Source organism: Mastigoproctus giganteus, chromosome 11 (genome assembly GCF_048544385.1).
Source record: "Mastigoproctus giganteus isolate SK-2022 chromosome 11, ASM4854438v1, whole genome shotgun sequence".
Classification (NCBI taxonomy): domain Eukaryota; kingdom Metazoa; phylum Arthropoda; class Arachnida; order Uropygi; family Thelyphonidae; genus Mastigoproctus; species Mastigoproctus giganteus.
Genome location: NC_143585.1, coordinates 109,891,271 through 109,918,393, shown reverse-complemented (window position 1 = coordinate 109,918,393; position 27,123 = coordinate 109,891,271). Strand labels below are relative to the sequence as shown.

At 39.7% G+C, this 27,123-nt stretch overlaps 1 protein-coding gene across 1 annotated transcript in view; it reads left to right on the top strand.

The window, feature by feature from the left end:
• Positions 1-3,056: 3,056 nt before the first annotated feature.
• LOC150078344 (protein slit-like) overlaps positions 3,057-27,123 on the top strand; it is a 715,724-nt gene continuing 691,657 nt past the window's right edge. The window contains exon 1 of the mRNA XM_090385081.1: positions 3,057-3,132. The gene's annotated coding sequence lies outside the window, so the exon portion shown is untranslated. The remainder of the gene's footprint in view (positions 3,133-27,123) is intronic.

The following is a 27,123-nucleotide window of genomic DNA, read 5'->3' as shown; positions in this document are numbered from 1 at the left end:
GGAATTAATAGTGCGCCTCGCACTAGCGGGCTACCTCAGACAATTTAGCCTTTACATTATCTACCATCTACCCGCTAACACAGCTATCATCTACCTGCTAACACACAATAGAACAGATATGATATCATATGCAGATGATTTAAAGATCTTAAAAAAAAAAATAAATTCGACCGATGAAGACACCACAGTAACCATCAACATGACCTTATCAGAAGTACCGCAATACCTCACGAAATTTGACCTGCAAATGAACCCTGAGAAATTTGCCATCATGGTATTCTCACTTAAACTCACACCAACCATAATTCGGCCTGCGATTGACGGAGTTCTGATCCCCTGCTTCGAAAAACAGAGAGATCTGGGTGTGATCTTCGACAGAAAATTAAGATTCCATCATCATATAGGAGAATTCTGTGCTAAATTCAACAGGAAACGGTGGATTGCCAAGTAGCACTTGCTACGCATTCAGAACACAAACCTGATAAAAATGTATATCAGGATAATGATTTTCGGTGATGTACTGTATGGAGTGGGGCTCGGCTGCAAACACCATAATTAAACTATACTATTAAAAGCCGCAGAATACTGGCTCCTGAAGTGGGCAACCTGGAAGTGTCATTTCGCACCACAGCAGCCCACAACACAGATGGCCAAAGCGCTGAATTTAACCAGGTTTTCAGCATTGATGCACGAGAGAAGACTCATCTTCACTGTAAAAATGATCGCAGGAAGAGTCTCAGCGCCCAAAATTTGGGACACCGTGTGCTGGCGGATCCCCAACCAGCTCTCCGCTCCACTCCCAAGCTTCTTGCTCTTCCTTCGGGGTTACATTTCGAAGATCGGTTCCTCCCTTATCAGAAGCTCCATCGAGTCCAATCCCTGGTTGCTGACTTGTTTAAAATTATAGATGATAAAAAGTATAGACGGTTAATCCTAGATTTGCACGTGATCTCCACAACTACCAACTGATCTCAGATTGTTATGGCTGGGCACGAATCTCACAGAATACCGGACTCAAGGGGAACTATCTTTTGGTATCGCAATTTGTATTATTTTAGTTATTTATTTTTTGTATTAGTTTTCCTTCCAAGTCAATATTATCTGCTATGAGAACTTTTTTTTTTATATATATATATATACATAATCTGGCTATAATTTAATCTTTATACTCCCGGCGAAGCTATCTCTGCCGCTTGTTAACCCCTGGCATGGAAGAAACCAACAACCATTTCGCCTAACGTCAGTGGATTTCCATCCAGGCTATTCCATATCATTTAGATTTGGGGATCGTCTTTTACACAAAACTGAGATTTAACCAGCACATTGACAACTCATCAGTTGTGCGGTGTACCCGAAATGGAGAGCGAAACAATACCTGAATTACATCTTGGACAAGGTCACAGTACATGTAATAAAATATGTTAGGGCCATCATATACTTCCCACTACTTTATGCAGCTGAAATCTGGGCGTCAGCAGCACCTTACGATCACAAAATTTATCTGGGCAGCGGAATATGGGCTCCTCAAATGGGTAACCTGCAAGCACAGGCTACCACCCCATGTCCATACGACTAATGTGGCCCGGGCCCTGGGCCATGCCCTTTCTCATTGATGAAAAAAGAGACTGGTAATCATGATAAAGATGCTGACCGGATTCATCACATCTCCTTCATTCTGGGATCTCTGTGGCAGGAGGATTCCACCAGCCCAGCTCAGAGCCATCCCAAAACTTGCCCTTTTCAATCATGCCTCCACTTATCAGATCGTTTCCTATCCTACCAGATGCTCGGACGAATCCAGGACATCGATATGCCGACCTTAAGAAATTTGCCGCCAACCAATACTATAGGATACTTGACCTTACACACCTCATAAACTGCCAGCTGCATCTGCCAATCACCTAACCTTTTAAACGAAATAGGAGGGAATAGCGATCCCCAGAGACGCGTCGCCACCATCTTGAAGCAAAGCGTTACACGCCATCGCAACCGTCTAGACACAAGCGAAATTGCCATCGGTTGCTCGCAGTAAGGAATACTCTTTGGTCTGCATAGTGTGCACAAGGAAAAGCCGTCTTTTCATCACACCCAAGACAGCATACCGTTCAATCACCATTTGGAGGCCCCTGTGAATTAACTAATGAGCGTAACAGGGAATGAGCCTGGTACTGTTCCTGCTGTTCTCTCCCACGAACTGTGAGGACACTAGTCAGTACTGAAAATCGTATATGTATCAGTTGTCATTTTGTTTATTTAAGTTTAATGTTTCAAATCTCATGGTACGCCATCTTTGTAACGTCGCCTTAACGTTTTATGTAACTTAACGCCATTGTAAAGCTCTATGTCACTCCATATCATTTAATGCCAACTTCTTATCTGTATATCCCTCTCCTTTAGGCCGTGAAGGGACATAAGCAACAATAGTTAATCTTGTAACCGGTTACAACCAGATGTGGTGCAATAAAGTCTCTCTATCTCTCTCTCTATAAATTGCACGCGTTCTCGAAAAAAATCCAAATTTCAGGAGAAAAAAAAACCCATTTTCCTTTTTGCCCTCTCCCGATTCCTATTAACACAGTCATTTGTGAAAAAAGTCCATCACAGTTCCTCACGTCATTGACCGAATTCGAACCCAGACCTGTTCTACACGATATGGGAGAACGGAAATTATAACCACTGTATTGCTGCATCTACTAAATATTCTATTATAAGATCCGAAGGCTGTCTGGAAAAGGATTTATCCTTATGTAAATGGACAGGCGACCTTTCGGGAAAAATATAGCACTCTTTATTTTTTTTACTTTCTCTCCCTCTCTCTCTCTCTCTCTCGTTGTCAGAATTCAGTGATGTAAGAATTTCACCACAAACCAAGTTGTTATTAAAAAACTGGTTTCTCGCTTCACGGAGGTCTCATCTGAAGAAGTTGAACAAATCCCTCCTGAAGAATCCGTTCGACTGTAATTTGGACTGATCCATCGTTGTATTCCAACTGGACAAATCCAAATTCCAAACGAAGGGAAACAACTGCTTTCGTGAGATGTTCGTGCTCGCAGGACAGCGGATGCAATGTCAGCTAATGTAACTCTCATCGCCTTCCTGTTCGCCGTGGTTTCCGCCCATACGAGTAGCACGGTAAGTCGTTTTCGTAACGTAGGCGGCAGCTATATTGATGCGCCGATAACCAAAATAAACCGGTAATTGTGCGTCTAATTATCTTCCTGGCGTTATGAATACACGTGGAACGAGCGATATATGGAGCTGTCATAGGTAAGACAGCTTCGAAGCTTGTTGCCAAGGTAACGGATACGCGAGGAAACGTCGACGGGGACATACGTGCCCGGGCGATGGTAACGTGGTTAGGGATAACAACCCCTACTAATCCTGTTTTATTGGTAGGTTGGTGTTGGTAGACGGAACATGATGTAGACGAATCTCTGGCGTAAATTAAATATCTCCACTGGAGAATTAGATACAGAAACATGGAGCGAGAGAAGGCGTCCCCATGCTGTGCAGAAGGGAAAAAGAGAATCGTGGTTCGGATGAAGTTCAAGCCTTACGCCAATCACCGCACTAAACCACTTTGTTCAACCTTTTCTCTCATATAATATGACTCTAGTTTTCTTAAATAGTTCGAAGGGAAATTCTTTTTTTTTCTTTCTTAACTTCATATACTAACTAACCGTAATATATAATTTAAAAGAGACGTTTTTATACTCGAAATTCTTTTTTATGTTTAGCAAGAAGAAGTTTTTATATTTCTTACTATAAATGTTCGCTCGTTCATGAAGATCAGCAATTAATGTTCGTTCAAAATTGTACATTAATTTGCTGCGTCATTTAAAATTTTATTTTTTAATTACATATTCGGGCATTTTTGTTGATTTGATTTCTCGCTTAATTTTAATGTCGACTATAAGCAGTCCGAGTTAATCAGCAAAATCAGAACAGTGTAAAGCCATTTCGGTGGTTTGTGTCTCTTTGTGTCCCTTTCCCTCAGTGGTGAAACTACTGTACCGCTAGGTTCACTATCCCGAGGGGGGGGCGACGTGTGTGTGTGTGTGTATATGTATAGGGCGGTACCTGGAACGTCTGTTCACTCTGCCCCGTGTCTCTCTGAGAAGAACAGAGTTAACTGTAAAAGGGCCGGAAATACGTTGGTGTAGATTTGTGTGTAGAAGCAGCAATAACCTGGACAGATGATTCTGGGTATTCGTCCACACAGGGAGGTGGCGATGGCTGTTTTGGTAGTTGCCAAGATTACATGACGTTGTTTGACAGTCTGGCAAGGGGGGCCCAGAATTAATAGTTTCGCCTCTGCTTCCCCTCTCCCTGTGCGTTTTCTGCATTGGAAACTTTTTACCATTCTACAACCACTAAGTTTACCACTCAGTTAAACCGGTTGTGAGAGATTAAATTATTATGCCAGTATCCAAAAGTTAGATAAACATTTAAAAGTTTTTGCCACTTTGTTACTCGTTTGGAGAGGCCAGGTTCAATTCCCATCATAAACAGGTGGAGGGACGAGCATTTTTTGATTCTGTGTGGTAATTGGCGATCCGTCTTTGAAAGAAAGATTCATATACCGTAACAAGAAATATCCGTCTTATCAGTAATCGGAGGTGTAACGTAGCGATCTTTGAAATATCCTTGTGAGGAAAAAGAAAAAACAAAAAACTGTTCTGAGTAAACGAGTATAGAAACTTGCCACCGCCTCTCCTTTCATCCAGCATAAGAATCCCAAAGGTAAAGCAGTTAATTTCCCCTTATAATCTGTAATCGTTATCATTCTTCTCTGAACTTTCCACAGAACTTTCCACTGTTCGGGCATTTGATTACAGTTTCGTGCATACGATGGCGACAGAGCTGCTTTTATTGAAGTTGTGACCTCGCGTAGCACCCTCATTTCGATGTTTCCGATGCTTTAAAGAGTGGAATTTCACACGAACGGTATTTCTTTCGGCAATAAAACTATAGGAAATACAAGGGTCGCGTGCCAAAAACAAGTCCCTATTAGATAACACAAATTGTCCCGCAGCCAATGACATTCTCCGAAAGAACAAATTTGTCACGACTTCCTAGAAGTTTCCACGGCAGCCGCAGTTTAGTGGACTTTCGTAGATGGCGCCTCTGAAACTCGGTTGGACAAGGCACTCACGAATGATTTTGTAACCTGTTTAAAGTTAAACAGCGATGGCCAACTGGTGGCTCGCGGATCTGATTCTGCCCTCGAAGTAATTGGGTCGTCCATAGTAGTACTTCATAATTACTGTCCAATTCCCAACAATTTATTTATTTTAAAACTTAACGAGAAACAAAACTCTGAAGATATAAAAACTCCTGGAACTTTTGATCGTTGCTAGCAGATAGGATGGGCTGGCCAGGTAAACTAAGCTTTGCTTTATTAGTAATATTAATTGTCCTGGTGTAGGAGTTAGTTGACTCTTCTACAACACTGGGAACAGGAAGATACATCTGCCTTCCTCTGACCAACGCGTACAGATGATACAAATAAGTGGGCCCAGATTGTTCGGACACGTGATTGTAATCCATTCTTGGCCTTTGTTTTCCGAAATAACTGACAAATGTTGAGACGCATCTCGCAACTTTATTAGCAGCTCTTACATCGACGAGTTGGTACGCTCGTGTCGTCGCTGATTTAAAAGTTAATTAAAATTCTCAGCCCGCGTAATACAATTCGTACTTTAGTGTAGCTACAGGGCGCACGGACAAGTTCGTTATTTCATCTGATAGGCTGCAGCTACAACTTAAAACAAAGGCTGCGTTTGACAAACGATTTCTTGAAAGCTGCTGGTGGTGGTGCTGCGGTGATGCCGCTGTAATTACGGCTATGTAAATTCCATTTTCAGCGAGTTCACTTCACGACTGCGTTGCTATTTGTTAGAGTGACAAGAGACCTTTATTATGGACTCGGCGCGGATCTTTACGAAAGCTTAATTATCGAGATTTATCGGAGAGATTGTGTTCGCCTCACTATCCCTTATCTTAACTCGGCTCTGTCCGGAACAAACCCCCACATGTTTATAGTGCGGAACGCAACTGCGCACGGCTCTTCTCATTTGCATATGTATTATTGGATTAGAATTTGGATTATCCGCTTATTTTGTATGCGAAAAGTGGACACGGTTTGCATTGAGCTGTTATTGCCGCTGTTGCCGTTCATTCAATTGATCGAGGTGCAACGCGAAAGGAAGGAGGGACAGAACTACAGGGCAAAACACGCACGAGAATGAAAGAATAACACGCATAAAGTACATTGTCAGTTACTGAAATTAAGTGGTGAATTAAAAAAAAAAAAATAGACAGCCTCATGGGTTGGTATAATCACCATCCACCGGGTGGAAAAGACCTGAGTTCGAATTCCATCACGCCTGAAATTTTAATAGGCTTTGCTTTTTTCACAATGCGGGTTTGTTGGTCTCAGGCGAGGGTAGCATTGTTTTTTTTCTCCCCGAAACTCTGGTTTTTGGCCCGGGTATGTACAGACATACATACAGTGGAATATGGCCTAAGTTGCTAATGCACCTAAAACAACCAACCAATAAACAGATTCACTGTTAACCAGTCCTTACTCTAACAGTGACTACAACTGCTCCTGTCACTGGATGGCTATTCGGACTGTGAAACAGATGTCTGGTAATAATTATTTTTATTCGAATGCCAGCAGGCGAGCCATTACTTTCTGGTCATCGGAATTAAAATTGCGATGTTAATGGTAATGTTTTTGTAGCCCTTAAAGTGATTTTATTAAGCTTGCAAATGTGCTGCAGATATGGTTCGAACTTTCGAAAGTTCATAACCAGAACTGTACTACTGAAGTTTAGAATGAAAGAATGAGATTTGTTCATTCACCATCATTGGAATTACCCCTGGGACAGCCTAATGATTTATATCATTCTTTCCATATATATATATGACAGGAATGACTTCTTTCTTCTTATGCACTGGAAATGACTCTTCAAACGTAATCATTGCGGCGTCCTTAGCCGAGTAGTCAGGCACGAGGGTGCATAGGTTTTTTTTTTTTTTTTTTTTTTTTGGTAGTTGTTGGCGCATCGGCTTCTGTGGCCATAGTGCACCTCCCAAGGTTTTTGCAGTACATTGATCCAAGCCCGAGGCCGGATTCGAACCCGCGACCGTTGGGTTGCCAGGCAGGCACTTTACCCACCTGGCTAGCCCGGTCGGCAGGGGTGCATAGGTGCACATGGTTAGTTTGCCTTTAGTCAACTGGTGGTTGATTGTTGGAACACACTTCCATCTGTTGTTGTTGTGAAAGTGGGTAGTTTGAATAAATTCAAGGAAGAACTAAACAAATTATTGGAGGTTGCGAACGGTATGCTGGGTATTTTTTTTTTTTTAATTTTTTTTTTTTTTTTTTTTGTTTGCTGATGCTCTATAAGCCCTCTTTCTTGCATCATTTGACACTAGTAATACTAATAGTATTAGTAATGGCCGCATGGTGCAAGAAAGCCTATGGCTTATGCTGCGCCATGCGGTTTGCACTTTTCCAGTAAAAAAAAAAAACCGAATACCCGAAGGTACTATCCAGATAACCTTTGAATTTCCCCAAACTGTCAGCCTCTACCACCCATGTAGGCAACTTATTCCAGTAATTTATAACTCGCTGGCTAAAATAAAACTTCCTGCAGTACAATTTAAACATTTCTCCCCGTAACTTGAATTTATGTCCCCTAGTTCTAGCATCATTTATAATCTTGAAAATTTCGTCCTCATTCATTTTACTGATGCCTCTCAGAGCCTTAAACACCTTAATCAAATCTCCTCTAAGGTGTCTAGTTTCCAAACTCTGCAACCCACATATTCGAAGTCTTTCTTCATAAGGACGCCTTTTGCCGATCTCACCAGGCGAGTTACCCGTCTTTGCACCCTTTCAAGAAGCTCGATGTCTTTCTTTAGGTGCGGTCTCCATACTTGAACACAGTATTCCAACTGTGGTCTAACGAAAGCCTTATATAATGGGATTATCACGTCCCTATCTCTACTTGCAAAAGTTCGATAGATCATCGATAGGACACCATGGGCCTTCCTTGCAACCTGTTTACAATGCTCAGAGAATTTCATGTCTGACCGTATCGTAACACCCAAGTGCCTTTCTTCCAGTACTGGGTTTAGTTGAACTCCACCAAGTGAATAAGTTATTTTGGGATTACTATTTCCCAGGTGTAATACCTTACTCTTTGTTGAATTAAAGCATAGCTGCCATTTTTCTGACCATTCCTGAAGTCTATCTAGGTCTCTCTGAAGAAGCTCAGATTGACAGTGATCATTAACTACTCTACCAATTTTAAATCATCTGCAAATTTACACATCATGCTCTCTATCCCTTCATCGATGTCGTTTATGAAAATTAAAAACAACAGTGGGCCTAATACTGATCCTTGGGGAACCCCACTTCTTATATCAACTCAATCTGAGGAATAGCCATTTATCACAACCCTCTGCCTCCTGCCCTGAAGCGATCCTGCTGTCCATCTAAGGATTTTCCCAGTGATTCCAACCTGTTCCAGCTTATAAAGCAACCGCTCATGTGGGACTGAGTCAAAAGCTTTGCTGAAATGTAAATAAAGTGTCGAAATAATGCCCTAAATCCAGCTCGTGAGTGACTCTTTCAAAATAGCGAACCAGATTTGTTAAACATGATTTTCCCTTTACAAAACCATGCTGAGTATCCTTGAGAATTTCAATTCGATCCAAATGATCCTGAATTCCACCCTTGATCATTGCCTCCATGATTTTCCCTACCACTGAAGTCAGACTGACAGGTCGGTAATTTCCCACTTCACTCTTAGAGCTACCCTTATGTATGGGAGATGCATTTGCACTTTTCCAATCCAAGGGAATCTGCCCAAAGTCTAGTGATGCTCGCATAATTAGCCTCAATGGTTCAATGCACTCACTTGCCGCCTCCCTTAAGATTATAGGGTATATTTAATCAACTCCAGGAGCCTAACTGGCCTTTTTTCATTAAATAATCTTGCGAAATTTCAATATCATTAATTACATATTTTTTAACTTCGCTCCCACAATTTCCCATTGCCACAAAAGGTTTTTCATTTGTAAATATCGATGCAAAATAACTGTTGAGTTCATCTGCAACGGCAGCTGGTGTATTTAATACTATCCCCTTTCCCTTACGTAAAGGTCCGATTTGGTTTGTCCTGCTCTTCTTGGCATTTATATATGTGAAGAATTCTTTATCCCCCCCTCTTTGCTCTGTTTGCTAGTGATTTCTCATAAACTGCCTTTGCCTGTCGAACCTTTTCTGTGGCTCTATTACACATCACCTTGTAGCTGTTATAGGCTTCAGTACTTTTTATTGCTCTGTAACCTTTCCATGCCACCTTTTTCTGCTCAAGTAATGTGGCAACTTCACTATTCATCCAATTTGGAAACCTTCTCGTGGAGTATTTTTTAATTGTAAATACGTATTCAAGGAGTCTGTGATTAATGTTTTAAAAGCGTACCACAATTCAATTGTATTCGTTCTCTGTGCGATAGCTACCCAGTTAATAGAGGCCATGTAGTACCTTAAGGCATCGTAATTGCCTTTTCTGAAATTAAAACCCATTCCTTTGCCTTTTACTTCTGCTACCTCTCTCTTCATCATCCACCGTAGAACTCCGTGATCACTTCCTGCTACTGGTTCCTCTACTGTCAGCCCTGTTATGTCATCTGATTCATGGGTGATAATGAGGTCTAGGATATTTTTTTCTCTAGCACTTTCCCTGACATGTTGATACAAATAACAGTCAGCTAGTTGATTTAAAAATTTTGTTCCCCATGTCGAGTTTCCTTCCCATTTACTCCAATCAATTAGAGACAAATTGAAATCACCCATAATAAGACATTGACGCTTACTTGCCCATTCCATTTGCATGTAAAGGCTTTCGTCATAATCTTCACAATCACCTGGTCTGTAGATTACTCCTACTCGCATTATACCTTTGTTTCCAACTATCTCACACCATACAGATTCTATACTAGCATGTGAAACGTCTGAATCCTGGAAAGCTATCGTCGCACTCAGGCTGCTTCTGATAAGAAGCATTACCCCACCTATCTATCTACCCTATCCTTCCTAAATACATTATACAAGCCGTACTGAAACTCATCATCCCCAATTTCTGGGTGGCACCACGTCTCCGTAAGCCATATTATGTCCGCGTTACTTGTTTTAACCAGCAATCTATTCCTGCCTGCCGCTGGCAGGCAGGAATAGATTGCCGCTGGAATAGTGCCGCTGGCATGTGGTACCAGAAGGCCACCAAGACCGTCAACAGAAGAAAATTGGACACCACGCAGCGGTATATGTTACTTACAATAACAAGAGCTTACAATACTGTAAGCACGCACGCTCTTCAGGCCCTGACAAGGATTCTTCCCCTATACCTGGAAATAGTCTTCCGTGGCCTAACATATCAATTCTCCAAGGGACGGGAGGCCAACCACCTGAACTTCACCGTGGACCCTGAAACTGACCACAAAGTGGAACGCAAGCGTCTCCTCGCACATCTCAACCAGAGCTGGCAAAACCGCTGGCAGATATCAACCAAAGGCGAAATCATCAAAAAATTTATTCTCGATATCCAACTGGTGTACCCAAACTATCCTTGGCTTTCTCCTGGACCTCTCGCCACCTACCTGTTGTTGACCGGCCATGGCGCCATAAGAGAAAAACTCTATGGATTCGGATTGAGTGACACCCCCACATGCCACTGCGGTCTACGCGAGACATGGGGGCACTTGATGTACGACTGCCCACTGTACGAGGATCTCTGCTGTCGATTTATAACCACCACCCAAATAATGCTACGAGACCAGGAATATCTGATACTAACTGAAAAAGATACCTATAGTGCCTTCACTCAATATGCGCAAGACCTCTTCACAAGAAGGTGGACTCTCCCGCATCCACCACCACAACAGCAACAATCATAAAATGAATAACATATGACAGCAAACAATACAAACCAACATCTAACTGCCTCAGAAAAAAAAAAAAAACATGATAAGAGGATCACACGAACCGGACCTAACCCACGAAAAGTGCACACCCGATATGAGGACCTCCCCCGGACTTGACGCAGCCACATGAGTGACTTTCTGCTCAGCTGAATTCCAACCAACCCAATGAGACCGCAGAGCTTTCTGCATATACCAGCCATAATGGCAATCGGTGCCGGCGCTCTTGCTGGACCCATCTTTCTTTCCCCCTCCCTCGGCGGTAAGGGAGGAGGCAGGAGGCTGTCCCTCCTGCCTCCTTCCCTACTCGCCAACCCAGATTTCCTCCCGGTGGGGCATGGGCATGCTCCACTGACTTATAATGGGGTCGTCTCCTCTATTGATTCCATTTCTTCTGTCTTTCTCTCCCCAGTCTTCAGTCTCCTCTATCTGCTCGCCAGCGTATACCCCACAGGTCAAAATTTAATAGTTCCAAATTAAATTCGCGCACATTTCGGTCTTTCAATCAAGCGTTCAATCCACGCAAACGTAAATTTTTATTTATTTTTTTATTTTTTTAATTATTTATTATTATTTTTTTAAGGTCCTAGCCACTGAAATCTCAGGAAACTAGGTGGCAGGACCTGCCAGAGTAAACTACAACTACTGGGTACCTGGTCTGCCTCCACGGGGCGAAGTGTGGGCAACGTCGGGCGTCAGCAGGGGTCTGGCGGCTAAATGGCCAGAAGAACAACGGTACACGATATCACACACCTCAAGATCCATATACTTTTAAATCTCTGGCCTTTACAGTGAACTGTACCACACCACAATGTAAACTATGCGGAGATGGGGGGAACCCCTGGTGCCGTTTGACCCTAAACACACTTTACTAATAGTAATCTTTGTTCCTTGCTGATTAAAATACGAATATTTTAAAAACTGTAGGGTTCTTAGAACGTATTGAAAAAGCCATTCATTTTAACTAGAAATAAAAAATGCTCGTACATCTTAGTCATTCACCAATCGAAAAACGGAACAAACTAGAAGAAAAAATCTTTGTCATTCTCTAAATATGAAAATATAACAGAATATAGGATTTGAATAAAATTTTGAATATTTGAAAATTTTGAATAAAATTTGATAGTTTTATGTAGGATCTGAAAAAAAAACCGTAAAGAAAAATAGTTTTATTTAGGAATTTTTGTTTTTCACACGTAATTTACTGGCAGGATATATGAACACCTTTCTGCTTAAATTGCATTTTGCCTCTGATCTGAAATTTCATAACGTGGCTGAGTTAATCGGTCTCAGGCGAGAGTAGCACGGTTTTCACTCCCGGAAACTCGGGTTTTTCGTCCAGAAACAGAAAATTGACCACAGAACACACGCAATTTACCGATAATATACATGGAGCAATATAGCCTTAGTCACTGATGCTTCTAAAACCTTACTGCAGCAACTGAACTCAACAACTGATCTCAAACAACTCCCTCCCTCCAGTTACCTCCATCATGCCTACTTTTGATGAGATATAAAATTATAAATAGATACAGTCGTTCGTGATTTTTGTAGATGTGAGCGATTGGATGCATTTACGAGTATGTCTGTTTAAATTGTTTTCCTTCCTTAAAAAAGGAAGAAAATTCGCACACCCTTTTAGCACACAAAAATATTTTCATTCGCGATTCTTATACTTCTCTCACAGAAGTTACATTAAGTTGTCACAAAAAGTAACGCGTATAATAAATAAATAAACGCCACCCACCTCAATGAGCAACTTTCAGCATTTGTTATTTCACAAAAGTGGAGAATTTAAATTAAAAAGGTTCATTAAGCGCAATAGAAAAGAAAAAAAAAAAGCGAGAAATGATTAAATTGCTCCTACAAGAAAGCATTAAAATTAAAAACGGCCCTCAGGAAATATCTGTGTATTAGTAAAATAAACTTAAAAAGCGCAGTCCAAAGGAGCAACAGACCAGCAACAAATTCAGCATTACTGCCTTCTGCTTACCAACTTCATATAATAAAAAAACTTAATCTATGCATCTATAATAGGAACTTGTTTTTGCGCACTTTTTCTTGACTAAATGAATAAATTACTACGCAGTTATCGCTACTACATAACAGGAACTCTCACAGGCACGAACGCAATTTGTCAGTCATCTGTCACTTAACATTCATTCACTGGTCCGGAGAGGGTTCAGAAAGCTCGGCATCCATTAGCAATGATTTGTAATTTGGTAACGGTATAATTACAGCTCTCCTCCAGTCAGAGACCGCGTTCGGTATTCCGACTACTTATAAAAATGGCCGAAGGCTCGCTTCTGTCTGCACGTGAGTGATGGAGCCGCTAATTACTATTCTCAGAATTAACGGATTCCTTGGAGCAATACACGTGTCCTCAGCCACCCAGAACTGACTGGTGAGCTACTGGAGTACGATAATAAGACGTTCTGTGTCGCCCGCAATCTTTCTGTACAATCGTTTGATGTACAGCATTTCCGTGTTGCGAGAACGACAGAGTAACCCCACTTAATGTCGACTCAGGATGCAGTTGGTACAGAGAACGACAAAACATTTTACAAAGCGTCGAAAGGATTTTGTGTGTTGCTTGCGAAAAATCGCCGAGCTTCTCAGTAACTCAGTGGTGAGTTAATCGGTCTGTGGAGTGGATAGCAAGGTTTTTCACCCTCGGACACTCAGGTTTTTCTTTTAGAAAAACGGGCAAATCGACCAGAGAACACACGCAGTATATGGACATAATATATATGTGCAGATAAGATAGCTCTTGGGTGGCCTAATATGACAGCTTTTTTTTTTTTTTGGAGCTTCTCGGTAAAGATGATCTCGGAACTGTTCCCTCTTGTAATTTCTGAAAATCTAGAACAGGTTTCACCAGAAAAATTCACTATTAGTTTCTTGATCTCAAGAACGGTGACAGCTGTTACTTCTGAACGTAGTTTGATTTTCTTTACACGAGATCTGATCTTTCCAGTACAGAACGTTTGGAGATATCTTGACGCTTCGATTTTGGTCATATGAAACGGTGAACCATTTCGCGTGGCCTTTTATCGTGTCTTATATCTGTACAAAGTGTTTAAAGTTTATTCACAGGAAGAAATTCCTTTTCCTCCGTCTAAGATCCACTAACTACATTCACCAATAAAGGGGCTTTTAAGAATTCCTGCATTCTCTGAAGGGAGAACTCAGACTTCTTCAAACGAGTTGTTGTTTGTTGTTTGTTATTTGGTTTTTAGGAGCATTAGCAACTAAGGCCATATTGCTCCGAGATATGCGGTGGTCATTCCCTGACCTTTCCGCATCCTCCGTATTTGGTGGTGACGGGTTCGAACCCCAGTCTAATCAAGAAGCGTGTGCTACGCACTACTGCTCCTTCCCACCTGGCTACGGAGGCGCCTCTTCAAACGAGTGAACAAGTGGTGAACCCACTATACCGCACGGAGGACCTGAAATTTCCATTCAACTCTCGGCCAAGTCAACCTACTCGAAGCACTGTGTGAAATGGTCAATAAAATTCCTCCTGTGGACATAGGATCCAAACCCAGGCCTTTTCAATAGTGTAGAACGGCAGTGATAATAACCACTGTACGACCTAAGAGGATGAGTGACGAGGCAACTAAGGTCATGACGTGTGCGTCACTATTTTGCATCTGTAAATTGCGTGTATTCTATGGTCAACATTTTGCGGGATGAAAATCCCAAGTTTTCTGTAACTTTGGCTGGCTACGCGAATCGAACCCAGGCCTTTGTCTCTCACATGGCGTAAGAGAGTTAGCGATGCTATACTGCACCGCCTGCGAATCCTTACTGAAAACATCGATATATCGTGGTTCACCATGTTAATGGTACTGATTAATGTCACATTAACCTGAAAATATCTTTAAAAGGTTTGAAGATAACAAATATAACCTCCTAACCCTTTAAACTCACAGACTAAATATTAGTTTCTGATCATGGTTTTTATATTAGCGTAATTGCTTTGTTAGTAACGACTTCCATCTGTTTGGAACTCTTCAAATTCTGTCTCTCTCTCTCTCTCTTGTGCTTAAATTATCATTGATTATTAGATGTTGGTTATTATAAATATTATATAAATACGTAATATACGTATAATCATTAAATTGTAACTATTCTAATTCTATGTAGACCCTGACAGCCCGCGGGCGCTATCCTGAGTGGGTTTATAAATAAATTGATTTAAATAATAATAAAGACTATAAAGCGTTTAGGGCTGAAGCCTCAATCTATGGAAAAGTCTAGACTATGTATAAGTATAGTGCAAAAGCATCAAAAATACATAGCCAAATCTGAATTAACAGAATGTTAGCAAAACGGCATCGTTTTAAGTTATATCTTATATTGTGAATACCTTCACAACGAGTTGCCATGATATTGCACTACTTCGAATAAGTAACGCTTCACCTGAGGAGAAGACTACTGTTACTTATTCTCAGATGGATACCAGCAACCAGACGGCACCGTTTCAGGGCTATTTGGCCCTTCTTCTGGGTGGTGGTATCCATCTGAGAATAAGTAACATTAGTCTTCTCCTCTCCACATCCCTTTTTCTTTTGTCTCCGATAACACAACGTCTAAATTGAATTTTTGCAGTTCATCCGGAAGAAAGTTTCTTTTAGTTGAAAGACCTTGAAATTCCAGCATCCCAAAATCATTGTCCTTTTCCGTTTGCCAAATCGTTTTCGAAAGTGCAGTCCGTTTAAATTTCTACTTGTAGGTCTTGTAGTATTTGTGTATTTTTTACACTGAACGAGGAGCAGGCCCGTTGCAGCAACTCCCAACTTGGAGGACCAGGGTATCTCTCTTAGTCTAGCCCCTACCCTTTGACCTGTTCGGCTTGGCTCTCCGGGTCATCGGGACAAGCAAGCCCCGCCCCCCACCGCGACAAGGTGGATACCATCGGGGGAGTTCATATCGGAAGTTCAACCCGGATACCCATATGTTTTTATTTTCTTTGACACTATTGCACTGTGTATTCTAAAAGGATAAACTTTTTTTATTTTTGATTTTTCTTGACTAGCACCAGTTGGGAACATGAATATTGTTATATAACATAGTTTTCTTCCAATTGAGCAGCATATTTTCAAAAACACTCGACTGATCTTTAAATTGGAACATCACAGTTTGAATTTTAGATGACGGTGAATTTCTATCAAATGTAAATGCAACTGTACGAGCTCTACCTGAATAATCTTTTAATCGTTAAGTGTGTGCAGTACTGGCGGTCACTACTAGGGATGGGGAATGGCACTAGCAACACTCCGCACGCGCACAATTACTTTCATAGAAAGAGAGAGTAGATGTTGCCAATTATCTCATTTATCATTACTGTTCTGACTAAACGCAATTCCGAGGAAGTTAGGCCACTTACCACAAAGCACTGTGCAAGTTCTTCAGGGCTGCCATTATTCATGGCTGTACTTTATTAACTGTCAGGATGAAAAACAAGAATGAGGCTTCTCGCTAGAGTGCTGTTCTGTGGCTACACATCACTCACAAATTATGTAATGCAGCTAAATATCTGTTTAGGTATTCTTTGGCAGCTCTCAGATGATCACGTGACAAAATTATTATAATTAAGATTACAAGGTCGAGTCATTATTTGTAACGAAGCTATCCATAGCGCCCTCTTACGAATCGTGGCAGAGTAAAGGAGAAGTCTCCTCTTAAAGTTAGAAAACTTTAAAGTAGCGCTTGCATTGGTTGCCCTAAATAGTTTCCAATTTTTTCCTCAAGGTCCATCGATTCTGAAGTACTAATTTAATATTTTAAAACATTTAATAGGAAAGTCAAATGTGTGTACCTTGTAATGTTAAAGTAAATCCAGATATTTTTAACTTCTTAACCAATCTTACTAAGGTGGGAAGGAAGATTTATAAATCTTCGAGAAAAGGTAAAAAGTTATTTTTTTAATACCTTTAATATCAATCTTTTTTTATGTGAACACATTAACCGCCCAGAGGAGATATATTACATATATCCGTTGGATTCAATATTTAACGAAGTAAAATACTGTTGTGAGGTATTCCACAAGAAAGTGCTGCTAAAATTATAAAATTGGTTTCGTTATTTGACCTAAAGTGCCATAAATAATCTAAAGACTGTGTAGCAGTTGTTACTGGACTCTATTTTATCTTGGAATTGCTGTACAGAAGGGTAGATAAAGATTCACATTTAGTTTAAGAACTAACAGAATTGCTGCGTTCTGGCAGAGAAGGAAGATAAATATCAATTATTTAATCTTCAATTCTATTTAAGGAGTGCACTGAAAATTTTAAGCCCGTCTCAGTGCTGTACGGAGAAACTTCACTTTCTTTACATACTGACATTATTCTGCGTCTGTTTTCTCTCTACTTTCGTAGACAACAACAGAAAAGCGCCCCAGATTAATAGTGAAGAATAATGATATGTAGTATAATGCCACGAAAGGCATCTCATCGTAGATCCACAACTTAAAGAGCCAGCTGTGCTATAAATATTGCATGGCACATCAATAGCCAGCTGTGCTACCAATATTGCGTGGTAAATCAATAGACATTCCATTATCTGCCGGTGATTAAGGGACACATAACCCAGCTTATGCTTTCTTTTAATGTCATTCTCAATAATGACCTTCACATTATAATCCTAGGTTCTTGACTGCTCTTTCCAGTGCATCACCTCTTTATTCCCGATTAGGAAAACATGTCATCCGTCGGAGGCGAGCGCGAAATGCACTGAATTCGTCTGATGGTACAGGATGAAAATGGAAAATAATGAACGTAATTAATAATTCTATTTAGTGAGTGCAATTCATTGAATTCAGTGCAAAATTTCTTCTCGTTATTTTGGCCTGTTTTATTACGAGTATGCATACAGATTTCTGCTTAAATTTGTATCTTTGATAATGTCTGTGCAATGGTCACAAGAGCCTTAAAGAACACAGATTTGTAAAAAAATTTTTCATTGTCCATTGCTGATTTAAAAAATGACATACATTTTGTTAGAGCTTTTTTCTAATCGAAATACGTTTCCCATATTTCGTAAACACAAAGAAGTATAGGAGAATACATTTCAATTATTATGTTTATGAGGGTTGAATGATTTCTTTTCATCCGGGCACTCTTGTTTATGATCGAGCAAACAGAAAAGCTGACAGAATACAAGCAATTTACAGACAAACTACTTGGCTTGTTAGAGCGTTAGTTGCCATGGTGCAAAATCAAAGCAAGCAAGCCGAAACTCCCCCAAGAAAAACAAGCAAAAAACAAGAGAACCTTTTCAAAGTAAATCCTCCGTAGTTAGTTAGCTATTCCTCCAAGGCCACGTGTAGCAGTTAGAACTGAATTACTGCAGTTAAAGTACCTGTTTATTTAGTACTTTCTTTCATAGGGGAGAAGGGAAATGAAAAGACATTGAAGCACCAGTAAAACTCGAGTCTTTCAGCTTACTTCATGAACGCACAATTAACTTTTAACGGTATTTCGAATCATTTGTAGCGCGAAATACCTGTTGTCACTTGCAAATCACGTGTGCAATTCCCTAAGCACAATCGTGATATTTATTCTCTTTACGTTCTTGCTGGCGCAGTGAAAGAGATGAGGAAATACCAGCTGGTTTCGTTGCGAAGTTTCTGTAAACGTAAAGTGCAGATTTTCATCGTTCCATGTCTCGCCAATTTTATCGGCTACCGAACAACCAAGAAGAAATTTGCAGATGTTGTCGACAGAAAATTCAGAAGATGTGTTCTTGGTGATGAAAACAATTCGATGTTTGCTCTATTTCTTTTTAGGTATACCAGCTTTTATGTGTAAACAGTGTGGAAAAGGTTTATGAAGTGTGTGTGTGTGTGTGTGAGAGAGAGAGAGAGGGGGGCGGATTTCCTTTACAGTAAAATGGTGAATTTTTGTTGATGCAGAGGCAGTAGAACTACGAGGAGGCACGAACCAAGTTTCTATGAAACAGCTTTTGAAAATGCTTTGGTTCTTGAACTTTAAGGTATCTTTGGATTGACTTTCGATTTTGTTTCTTAAAATTATTTAGAAATGCGAGCTAGTTAAGCAGGAACCTTGGTCTCTAAATGCATCAATTTATTCTTGAAGTAAAAAATATTGATTATATTAGTAGAAACTTTACTAACTTTTTTTCTCTGGAAAACGAATAATCAAGCACATGATTTCGAATAAAAATATTCATCGTATTTATTTGCAAAGACTGACGTGTATTCTTGAATCCGTGTGACATGCGTAAGTTTACAGTTCTGAAAACTAAGGAAGAATGCAAATTGGAATGTTCAGACATCATCGTGCCTGTTGAATATGTTGTGTAAGGTTCGTTTTTAATGAACAGAATCCCTGTCTTGTTCATTATTCGAATATATTTATGAAAAGACGATTCTTTAAGTTAACTATGTAGTTTCTTATTGAAACGTACAATGTAGTTAGCGCAAGAGTGCGATAGCATACGCGTTTGAGTTTGCTTTAGTTCGATCCCACATAACTGCTAAATATGGTAATATTTGTATTCTTGTCGAAACAATTATTTCTTGTGAGCTCTTTCCTCTGAAGATGGCCGAGATGGAGTATCAACAAAGAACAAATTCAGTTGTATATTCTACAATACCCAATATGGTATTACAAAATCATAAAGTATTCATCCATTACATTTATAGTGGTATACAGTGATTTTTTTGTACTGATACAGTGTTAAAGATGTGAGTGGAACCTTGCTGGACATTAATTTGCTCTTCTGTTATATTTTTGTTGTTAAAATGTGTTCAATATATAACTATACTACTGGGATACTTTAATAGTGGATAACAAACATCAATCCTCATTACAAAGTAATGCCGACCGGGCTAGCCGGGTGGGTAAAGTGCCTGCCTGGTAACCCAAAGGTCGCGGGTTCGAATCCCGTCTCGGGCTTGGATCAAAGTACTGCAAAAACCTTGGGAGGTGCATTATGGCCACAGAAGCAGATGCACCAACAACTACCCCAAAAAAAAAAAAAAAAATACAAAGTATTGAGGCTGTATATGAACGCAGGACATGAGTTTTGACACGCTTGTCTAATCATGAGTGATATCAGCCTTAACTCAATAATAAAGTAGACTGGAGGGTTCTCTGCACATGCATTTGACTGCCAAAATATCTTCATTGCCTCTCAATGTCTCATCCGAAGTAACTGTTCCCGATCTATTTTTCTTTGTTGCGACTAATGTATCCTAGAATACGCTCTTGCAATATTTCCAGACTTCCCATCGACAACTTGGCCTTGGCCAGAACAAGGCCACCCCTAGTGAAAACATTTTGCAATATAGTGATTTGAATAATAATAATAATAATAATAACTAGGGGACTCCTTCCTCAGTTCGCCAATACTCACGCACGCTTTTCTACGTAAAATGTAGAGGTACAACGGAGTAAGTCAAATCTTTCTACGTAAAAGAGATGCCTGTTTAAACGCACTAATTGATATTTGATCAGGAAATGAAAAAAAAAAATACAAAGTATTGAGGCTGTATATGAACGCAGGACATGAGTTTTGACACGCTTGTCTAATCATGAGTGATATCAGCCTTAACTCAATAATAAAGTAGACTGGAGGGTTCTCTGCACATGCATTTGACTGCCAAAATATCTTCATTGCCTCTCAATGTCTCATCCGAAGTAACTGTTCCCGAATTATTTACCTGCGCATTTGTAGTGACGTAATTGCCCCGCCCACTTGTACCATGTGACCCACATCCCTCATCTTCCATTGGCTACCCACCCTCACCACGTGGCATTCTCAAGTTGGAATAAATATCACAAGTAATTATTGACTTGCGTTTACATAGGTCACTCAGGAAAATGTCTTTTGCTTCGAGTTCCATAATGCATGAGGAATATTGTTGCATCCGAAAGAGCAGGACTTAAATATTTAACTAAAATATTTACAAACTATACAGATATTTACAAAATACTAAACTATTTACAAATATACAAATTATATCGGATCCTTTCATCAGCTGACATTACAATGGAACATCAAATGACACCGGGCATGGTCATGTATTAGACAGTGAAGCACGTACATGAATTTGGTGAACAGTATGGAGGCAGTGGTCTTCCAATGGAAGGCAACAACATAATTATTTACCTGCGCATTTGTAGCGACGTAATTTCCCCACACTCTTCTCCCATTGGCTCGAATAAATATTACTAGGAGGAAAACCTTTTTAATGTATAGATAGATAATAATAAGAGGAAACAAAGACATGGGTGAAGAAGGCAGTCCAAGGCAGAGACTACAGTGGACTCCATCAAGACTACATACATAAGATGGCTTCGAGCGTATGGTTCACGAATGGGAGGCTGTTCCCCGAATCCGAAGGATTTATGCTCGCCATCTAAGATTAGGTCATCAACACTAGGAACTACAAGAAGTACATCGTCAAGGATCTTGGAGTGACAGATGCCACCTGGCCTCAGAATCAATCCAGCCCGTCACGACGGGATGCAGGGTTATCACCCAGATGGAGTACACTGATAGACGTGAACAGGTTTCCATTATAATAGATCAGAAGCTAGAGCAAAAAATACCACTTGTTCAAAGAAGATGTATCGTATTACAAGCGTCATAATTACAGACAAAACAATCCCGTACAACAGGTCAGACATAACCCTCATCGATAAGAAGGAAAAGGGCTACCTACCTAATCGACATAGCAGTGCCCAACGCCAGCAAACTGCAGAAAACCTAAGACAGAAAGTCAAAAGAAATATGGCGTATGGAACAAGTAATGACTATCCCGATCACCGTGTCAACCACCGGCACGTTGCCAAGGAGCCTCCATAAGAACCTAGCAGCAATAGGCCTCCCAGAAACACTTACGTGGAACTCCAGAAAGCCGCGATCCTTCCTGAACACCTGTAGGATGTCAGCGAGTTTTTCGACCAATAATAGTAACAGGGTATAACAATCACCCCACGAACTTGGTACCAGTATCCGTCGCGGAATGGGGGAAAACTCATTTGGAAAAGAGAGATAATAATTATTAAAAATGCGGGAGGGAAGAAACAAATACTGTCTCTTGTAGTGCTTGTCCAGACCGTTCACGCAAGATGACCATCTGGTCTTAACTGCGAGGCATCATGGAGACTTCACAGCACAACTTGCTTCAGCGTTTGTTGCATCTACAGGAGGACTTGAGTCCATAGCGTACCATATAAAGCAGAAGCGGGCAATTTATTTCACCATATGAACTACTTTACAAAATGCACAAGGTCGTTTTCTTTACAGTTGTAACGCTATCTTAAATTAAGTACGCTAGTTGTAGAATTGTTATATATTTTTTTTATTTGAAACGGACATTAAGTAGGTACATAAAAATTTTGAAGCAAACTTAAAAAAAAAACTAAACCAGGCAAGTTATTAATGAGATTTTTGGTATTTTGCTGTTCTATTATAATAAAATTATATTTTTATTTCTGTGCACCGCTATTGACCAAAATATGCTTTGCGATCGATCATGTCAGGTATATGGGCTAAAGGCTTGGAAAGAGGGCATTTATGTACATTGCTGGCTGTCTCTGTTCCATTGACACTTATTACGCAAAAAAGCCAATCTGCATTTGTGTGGATCACAATGTGGACTGGATCGAAAAGCAATGGTTCGTGATATTTTTGATGGATGAGTTGAGATGATGAGATCTTCAATCGCATCCTCAACGCACTTTCATTTGGAGGGAACGGGGAATCGGGTAACATTGTGGTAAGAGACACGTTTCGAGGCAATGGTTTAATGTTGTTGTCTGTCATTGCTCGTACAGATTTTCAAAACGGCAAACATAAAGATCAAGGATCTTCTCTTTTCATATGCCTGAAGCAATTGGTACAGAACTTCTTTCAATGGACGAAACCGCATGTTTTCACAACACCCGCGCTATTTTTGGCAGCTTATTAAACCACTCGCATTAATCTTCATTTAAGATCGAAAATTGTCCAGTCTTTGTGCATTATTGAGGCGATCGCAACAAACGTCAGTGAGACACTTTTTAATCTAAAAACATGTTTCTAATTTGCAGATAATTATGTTTTTGTGTTTGTTCCTTAACTGCGAAGCTCCCACTATATTTAATTGTGAACTGTTCTTATTTTAATTTTGCAAACTTCTGAGCTTAATAAAGGATATAATAAGTAATGTTTAATCGAATTAAGCATATGCAATTTGGCCTGATGCACATGCATTCGTTCAATATATTCTTCTATGAAAGTTTACCTTAATCAATTTAACAGTGTGAACATATTGAGATAATTTTGAGGTGTCCATCCGACTGGTTCGTTATCTGTAGGGCTTTATTTTAATTCTCTTTAATTAGTGAACTTTCGCGCTATGCAAATCTTATCTGTTAATTTAATCGGTTGTTTTTCTCAGTAACTGCGTTTCTCATTTTTCTAGTAGTCTTTCCCAATCCCCTCCCCCTTGATTTGCACTCCTGAAATCCTTATGCTAATAGCGATGGGTAGAAATCAATGCTTCAACAAATGATGTCATCCTACGGCGCACGTGCAACAGTCCTGCATGCCGTGAGGAGCAGGCAATGTTGTATAATCGTAACCACAGTTACTCAAACAGGACCGGCCCAGGATAATGAGGATAGCTACGAGTGTTAAATTTTGTACGGAATCCCCTGCCGATGGTGAGGTCATATGGATTGATCGATGGCAGTACTAGAGAAGAGGGGGAAATCGTGTAGCTGGGCACCTCCCGTGGTGTTAAAACTTTTGTGTCGTCGACTGGATCCGTAACAAAGAAGGCTCTCTTTAAGCATAAAAATGCATCATTGTCTCTGTCTTTGACCTCAGTGATATTAAGTCATCCACTATTGCTTTTGGATTAAAGGAAAGATATTCAAGACAGCTTTGGACTTCCTGCAATGCACGTTAACTTTTTATCAGTATCTGTATTTGGTGTTCAGAGGCTGAGAAGTAACAGTTCCATTTCTCTTCTGCATATACAAAAACCAATCAATACTTACAAACGTGTTCGATAGAGTTAGATTTTGTAAAGCAGTGATATTCAAACGATGGTACGCGTACTGCTAGGGGTGCGGGGTATTTTGGCTTTTTATGGCCTAGTATTAGAAGGGCTTATTCGTTTGAAATTCGTGATAGATTGAAAGAAGGCCAGCAAAAGGGGCTATTCCCTAACAGCAGAAGTTATCCTTCAGAACTTTGCTCACCCCATGTTTCCAGATGAATGATAGAATGCATCCAGAAGTTAAATTTAAGACCCTACTAAAACCGGCCAGAATAACGGAGAAGCCAGTATTAATTTTAAGTAGGTCTATATAAAGATAAAATCAGAGATTGCATTGATAATGAAACCTAATTCTCACAGCAAACTTTCCTTTGAAACGAGCTGCTTTGGTATCGCACCATTTACAAAAAGATGGTCTTACCAAAAGTTTCATTGGCTGTTTGATTAAAAGAAATACAACGTGAAAAGGTTCAACTGCATACAATAACAAATAAAGGCAAAAACAAAAATATCAGAAAAGAGAAATAATGGTAATAAAAACAAAAAGATTAAAAATTGAGCAGAACATAAGATGACATCAGCAGACTAGGACTGGCACTTATACTATGATTAAACTTACTACATTTAATGAGTTAATTTTTAAATACGAAATTAAAGTAATTGAGGCGTTTTCGCAAATGGCTAATTGGCAATAGAAATTAGAGTTTTAAGCATAAAAATATCAGTTTAAAATGTATTTCCGTTGCTTTAAATGGAGGCGTATGCTTTTTAACTCTAGCTATTCTTTGATTCTTTTGACAGAAAAAATTGAACGAAGTGACATAAATGAGTGATAAAAACATGTTACCTCGAAGGGAATTAACTGATTAAATAAACTAATTACTGAAAGTTAAACTAGAACCTTATGTTTGACTTTCATAACCAACCTCCCGGCTTTCTGCGATCAACTTGGATCACAAAGATCACAGACAGATCTATCACAGAATTCGACATACCTCGGGTAGCTCTCATGGGTAGCACAGTTCGGGATGCCGTCCTCCCTACACCGGACGGAAAAAACCTGAGTTCGAGTCCCGGTGGAATTTTTATGGGCCTTTTTCACAACGTGTTTGAGGTAGTCGGTCTCAGGCGAGGGTAGCATGGTTTTTTCTCCTGGAAAATCGGATTGTTTGTTTAGAAAACAGAAAATCGACCACAGACCACACGCAATTTACAGACAATATACACGGAGCAATTTGGCCTTAGTCGCTGATGCTCCTAAAATCCTACAATAACAACAACAACAACAACTTCCAGGTAAAGTACAATGACTATTTTGCATTTGTGTTGTAGAAGTATATTAAGTACTATAAGAGGTGTGGCAGTCAAGTTCCTGGACTGATGCTATCGCAATCTTGTTCGATGACTTTGAAAATAAACGGAAGTCATATGTTGTAGTTAAAACTTCCTTCAACAGACGGTGGTACAGAAATTGTCGAGTAGGCTGACTTGCAAGTAACAACCAGTTTCTTAGTAGTGCTAAGGTTTCGTATCAAGATTTTGAAGATTTTGCAATGGACAACGTAAATATCAAATTTTGCTTTAAACTCGGAAAATCTGCAACAGAAATGCTAAAAACTGTTTATGGTATTGAAACATTCAGCCGCACCAGTGTGTTTGAATGGTATAAGCGAATTGAAGACGGTTCGCGATGAACAAGGAAGTGAGCGTCCGTCAACCTCTCAAAATGAGGACAGAGTTGCAAAAGTTCGGGAAATTGTGGCAAGAGATCGTCGTTTAACTTCAGATTGATGGCTGTTGAGTTGGATATGAATAACCTTCCTTCATACGTATTCCTGAAAATTACAATCTACAGAAATTCAAGTCTAATGTCAACAAGTATCTTCTTTCATCTTATCAACCTTCAGCTCATGCCCGATACTAAGTACTATAGGTTCTAATACTTCCTTTTGTTTGGGGTTTTCATTAAAAAATAAAATGAGGCGTGATCATGTTTTTCGACAAACAGGGTGTGATTCACAAGGAATTTGTACGAAGTGGGGGGAGAGTCAATGATGCGTGCTCCGTACAGGCGCTTCCAAGACTGCTGAAGCGAATTTCGCGGGTGAGGCTGCAATTTTGAGAGAAAAGGCAGTTGATTCTTGTTGCACGACAATGTCTTCTTCCATTCCACACTTGTTGTGAAGACATTTGTGACAAAACATGGCATGGTACAGATCAATCATCTACTCTGCTCACCCTATTTAGCACCAGCGAATTTCTTTGTCTTTCCCAAGGTAAAAACTGTCCTCGAGGGAAAGAGATTTCAGGATGTTGAGGAGATAAATGTAACCGTCGAAGTAAACATCATGTCTGAGGACGCCTTCGCTGACTCTTTTCAGAAACTTTTAGAATGGTATAATAAGTGCATTCAATCGGTGGTGATTACTTCAAATAAATATATAAAATCCTTTTGCAGTTCCTTCATTTTATGTTCTTTTTATTGCACCAGTCCGGGAACTTTATTACCACACCTTGTATATTATACTACTAAATCTGAACATTTTTAGCAAGCATGCTAAAATATCTTTGAATACAGTCGACTTTTTAAAAGCCTTTATTACCAAATTAAATTATGTCAAGGCAGACTCAGACCTCAGTTAAGGAAAGTGTACGCTGAAAATATTGACCATCAAGAGGTTTTATAAAGTAACAACACATTCCAGCGAAAGATGTTGCTAATAACCAAACTGAACTGATATTCAAGCATTGTGTAGAGGGTATTGTTAATTCTTATTTTTAAATAATTTCTTGTTTCTTTTATTGATTAACAATAATTACTCATATCTTTAATTTGGTAATAAAATATTTTTGAAAATTTGACTTTGTTGAAAATCAAATCTTCAGATTAAAAATGCAGTATACTCGTATAAAACTCATCATGCACTGCATTATTTCAGCGCGTAAATCCATTACCTATCTTCTGTGTTTTTCTGCTACAGTATTACCAATACACAGGGTATTCCAATTAAAAAGCAGCGAGGTTAAAATTGGACAAAGTATTACTATTTAGAGTTTACGATTTCTAAAATTAAATGTTACCTAATTAACTGCTTTTT